Source organism: Eleutherodactylus coqui, chromosome 1 (assembly GCF_035609145.1).
Source record: "Eleutherodactylus coqui strain aEleCoq1 chromosome 1, aEleCoq1.hap1, whole genome shotgun sequence".
In the NCBI taxonomy this organism is placed as follows: domain Eukaryota; kingdom Metazoa; phylum Chordata; class Amphibia; order Anura; family Eleutherodactylidae; genus Eleutherodactylus; species Eleutherodactylus coqui.
Window position 1 is genome coordinate 129,482,680 of NC_089837.1, and position 5,605 is coordinate 129,488,284.

Consider the following 5,605-nt stretch of genomic DNA (forward strand, 5'->3'; position numbering starts at 1 on the left):
GTGCCGCCGCCCACCAGGCTCATCCGCATCCCTCGTCTGGGTGGTCTGCCATGTCCTCCGACTCCGCACTGACACTACAGTGGGACGAGTGCATGCTGGGAACAAGGGGCATGGTGGCCTGATGTGCACTGATATGGTTCTGTGGCTCCTGGCTATCAGAGATAGTAATGGAAAACGTCCATGTTGTGGAGGAGGATGGGTGGTGTAGTGGGCACTGGCACTCCTCAGGTAGTCTATGGAAACTAGAGACTACAATTCTAGATATATCCATGCTCCAATAGGGAAGCTGTCTAAACCAAAATTGTTGTTGCCCATAGCAATCTATCACAGCGCAGCTTTTATTTTACCTCAGCAGTATAAGAAATGGCAACCAATCACAGCGCAGCTTTCATTTTACCTCAGCAGTATAAGAAAGGAAAGCTGCACTCTGATTGGTCACTTTGCACAACAGAGATTTTGGTTAATACAGCTTTCATAAGAGTGCCGTGCCCGACTAATCCCCCCTGGCCCACCCTGTAGATGCTGTGGTGATGTGGGTACACTCGTGAGGGCACAGTTCTTTTAATAAACCACAGCACATCAGGATAAGGCCGCTTTCACACAGCCGAGAAAATCGTGCGAGATTTCACATGAAAAACGCCTCGCATCCATGGGGCTTTCCCATAGTGGAAAGTGCGATATTGGGCCGTGATTCACAGCCCATTATCGCCCTTGCCCGTGTGAAACTACCCAGAGGCCTCATGTCCTCAGGAGCCCACAACCCTGCCTGCGGCCAAGGACTGTGCTTACCTGTCCAGGTCGTCGCTGCGGATGTGTGAGGAAGCGCCGGCCGGCAAGCCGCCCCACAAATGCACAGTAGAGATTTTTTCTTTAAAATCTTCTTTCCCGCAGAATCTGTGGCCTGTCCGCAATTAAATTACGGATGGGCCGCGGATCGGACGGCTTCCATTGACTTCAGTGGAAGCAGTCTGTGTGGGAACCGCAGAAAAATGGAGCATGCTGCGGTTTGTTTTTTCAGACCCAAAGGTACGCAAAACAAATCCACATGCTTTAATTAAGTGGCGGACACCCATGTCTTCCAATGGGCGGCTTGAATTGCGGATCGTCCGCGTGGGTGCCCCATGCAGATTCCGCAGTTCTAGTTTGCCCGTGGACCTTGGGCCTAAGGGCACTCTGACGCGAGAGTTTTCCGCAAGTGTATCTCCTGCATGTTGACAGATACGTACAATGTCTTGGCGTGTATGTGCCCATAATATGCACCAAGGTAGAACATGTTGTGTTTTTTGCGCATCCATTTCCTGCGCCGTGTGAGAGGCACTGTTGACAGTAATGTAAAGTTAGTTACCACGTATTACACGCACAAAACATAAGATAACTTTGTAAAGCGCAGTGCGATGTACAAGAGCGGAAATGATAGGTTCATTGTCGAAAATCACAGTGACTTTAGGGTTCTCCCGCGGCGGAAATCCGCGGCGTTAGGGCGCCTACCCCCTTGCGATTCTTTTTTCCTGTGATGTTTTGCGTTTTTTCTCAAGAGCAATTAGTATAGAATGTGTTCTTGTCCATCTGGATTTTTTTTTTCCGTTTCGTGGGGTTTTTTCACATAGGAACTGTCAGTTGCATATGTCTCCTTATTTTTCTCTTAATGCACCCATGATTGTCAATGGAGGGCTGCAAAAAACGCAGCGGAAAACGCGCAAAAACGCTGCGATTTTTCGAGAGTTATCTGCTGTATTTTGGCGCGTTTTCACACTTTTTAACGCACCTCATCACCCGTCACAATGATGGTGCGCGTTAAAAAGCGCTGTCGAACGCAGTAACCTGCAATCAAAAATGCTCATAAAAATCGCAATAAAACGGTATGATAAAAATTGCGGCGTTTTTCGACGCCATGCCTGAGTGTGGCCTAAGGACGAGCTCACACGAGCGTATGCCTATTTGCGAGCGCATTTATGCCACATTTTAGTGCATCAGGCGTTGCATATTTCCAAAAACACGCACTGATGCTCTCCGCCATTGGAATGATCAATTAGTTGAATGAGTTCAAGATGTGTTCTTTCCCTGCAAAAACAGAGCATGTTGCGTAATTTTTCACAATGGAATTGCACATGTCACAGACGTGCATGTGAATGAACCGATGGGAATCAATGGGTTCTATTTTCTATCTTTTGCGCGCAAATTTTTCGCATGCAAATATGTTCATGTGAATCTGGCCTAGGGCCGTATTTACACGGGTGAGAGAAGTGTGCACATGGCATGCTGGCTCACACAATCATGTGAGCCCGGCCTTATGCTGTGATAAAGACAGTAGTAACAGAATGTGTTGGCTCATATGAACCGCATTCACTAAACTTAATAAACGTTATAAAGGCTAGAAGCAATGGGATTAACTGAAAGGGAGGAGACACGGATTAGATATTAGACAGTAAGGGTGATCAATGAGTGGAACAGGTTGCCACGGGAGGTGGTGAGTTCTCCTTCAATGGAAGTCCTCAAACAGAGGCTGGACAGACATCTGTCTGATATGATTTAGTGATGCTGCACTGAGCAGGGGGTTGGACCCAATGACCCTAGAGGTCTCTTCCAACTCTACCATTCTATGATATATACTGAAACACTGAATCTTGGGATCTCGGTATTATACTTAGGTATTAGTGTAATATGTTGACACCGGAAGTGTGGGCGTGCCTGGGCTGAGTTGGAGGTAACTGCCAGGTCATGCCCACAGCTCCCAATTGTCTGCGGGGTACCCAGCTTTTCCGAGCTGCTGCCCAGAGCTCGATGCATCATAGGGACGCTGGTAACTGCTTATATGCCGCGATCTATGTTGATTACGGCGTGTAAAGAGTTTTCACAGAGAGAGGGAGCTCCCTCTGTTTTTCATCACCGGACCCCCACGATAAAAAATTGCAGTGGCCCGACGGGTTGTCATGGCAATGAGATGCCAGATTCAGGTGTCCTGCTTTGCCATCAGCCGCAACATTGACGAGCTCCAGCAGCAGGAAAGCCGGCTGTAAGTGATAGCTGGCCTTCTGCTGCATCAGCTTAGGGGTGCATCAGAGCAGTGAAACCCGCTGTTAACCCCTTATATTCCGCGATCAGACCACCACGTGAAAAATCACGGAGGACTGACGGGTCGCCATGACAACAGGATGCCAGGTATAGGCGTCCTGCTTTACCATCGCCTCCACCGAGCTATCTCTCTCTCGCCAGCCTGGTGAAGGTGTATACGTCCAGCAGCCAATCAGGAGCTGTGAGCGTGACCTGGGTGTTACCTCTAGCGCAGCCCTGTCACGCCCACACTTTCGGTGGAGACGTATTACACTAATACCTTATACTTACCCTCCTCAGTATTCCACTCCACTGTCCATTGTCAGCAGACTACTTAGGCACGTACATAGAAACTGAAATGCTCATTCCTTTTATTCTAAGAGCCTATAAGTTTAGTTTATGGGGCTCATAGGAGCTAACAAACTCCCTTTAAGAAAGCATGAAGAGGTAAACCCATGCCCCCCAGGTGTACACCCCTGTATGGAGACCATGGTGGTATAGAATAGGACATGCAAAATCAACACTGTATAACCAGGCTATAGTGGAGTGACATAAAAGGGACCTTAAAGCCATTGTCATTACTGTCCCCCAAAGGGTGAATTACATTATAATGGGACTAAAAAATAGCCCCCTTTTCCCTGTTCCCAGCATTTCTGCTTGCTGCTATTAAGTGGTGCGTGTGCGCAGACACTGATGAGTGACATTACCAGCTAATCAGCCCAGACATCACACTGTAAGTGACGGTCACAGCGGGCAATCAGTTCATTCTCTCTCTGGTGCAGTTTAATAATTAAATCTGAACTTATTTTGCATGAAAGAGTTTATATACAAAGTAAGAAAGATACTTTTCCCTGTCAGTGGCTACACAAACAGTAAACAAGGCTGCTTTTCTTATTCTGTTGCCCAAGGCCTTATTCTTGTCTTCATTCTCCACATTCCGAACATCTTATAAGGCTATTATGGTATCAGCAAATAAATATTTTTATATAATGGAAAGTTATACAGTTCTTCACTATACTTGCTGTATCCGTCCCTGGCTGAATTCTCTGCTTGCAGTCATTGAATGAGAAGCCTTGTTTATTTAAGGTGTCCTTGTGATGTGACGACCGCATAGTTGCACAGCTCTGGTACACATACTGTAAAGGCTCATTCACACGGGCGTACGTGCGCTGCATATTATTTATGTGTAATACGCAGCATTACACCTCCATAGATAATTGGCCCACTCACACATGCATTTTTCGTACTCGTAATTTGCTAGCACAAACACAGCATGCTCTATTTTGTAGTGATTTGGACACGTAATTCGCCTATTGCAGTGAATGGGTGCGTCAAAAATGCAAATGTATTTACTGCGCTTTTTATGCGGGGGTGGAAAAAACGGGAAGTTGGCTGCAGTCACTGTGTTTGTGCACAGGGTTGTTGTAAACATGGGTCCAGTAGATTTGGGGAAGACAACTTCTCTGAGGGGTTATGCAGACGAGCATGGGCGCAACTATGCTCGGCAGCACGGAATGCTGTTGCGTCTGAACAATAGGAATCCCTTCCCACGTCAGAGTTTGAAAAAAAAAACTCGCGGGATGATAGGTGCCGCCCGATCTCTCCCACGCAGGATGATGATAGGTGCCGCCCGATCTCTCCCATGTGTAGTATTCACTACATGCAGGTAAGATAGGGCAGGTCCTATCTTTTCTCGGCCGTACAATTAAGGGGCGAGAATCATGATAATGAAAACAAAACCACTGAAATCCTATTGAAATCAGTTTGGTTTTGTCCCATTATATGGCCGTCATTATCACGTTCATCTCCGCCCTAATGGAACAGAACATTGTTATTTGGAACTCCAATGGTGCGGAGTATAAAGATCCGTTTGCTAAACATAGAGCTGGGAAAGAAATCGCACAAGAAATGTATGCAGACGTCTGGCCATCTGCATCAGCAAAGCAGAAAAAAGCCCTTTGTGAGTGGACATTTGGTGTCTTGCACTTTTGCAGTTGTGAACATAGTGCATATTATGCAAAGTAGCATTTTTTGATTTTTTTAAAACTCCTTATGATACACCATTACATGATGAAGGTGTGGGATTTGTATGGAGCCGAATCGGGAGCTCATCCTGTGGAGCGTATAGTTGACACTCATCCGCAACAGCCGCATTTAGCATGAACGGTGTCAAGTTTTAACCCTTTGCAATCCAATTTTGGATTCAGGGTTTCCTAGGGGGCTTTCTCTTTCTGCCATTATACAATGGTGCCGTCTGCTGGCTAGAGCCAGTACTGCGGTTAATGCAGTGGATCGCACTTAAAGAAGAAACGGCACTACCTCTACTTTCATGTGTCTAGACAGAATTGTTGACCCACACCCATAGTTTTTTTGGTAGGGTGTTTTTCCCTTTAATAAACCTATTCTAAAACCCTTTTTGTTCTGTTCACCACAGCACCCATGACAGTCTAGAACCTAACAAAGAAGCTGAGGAGGAAACAAGTGAACCGCTGCCAATGTCACCCAGTCCCCCTACGGCACCTCTAGAAAAGGAAAGCAGAAAACGAAATAAGCC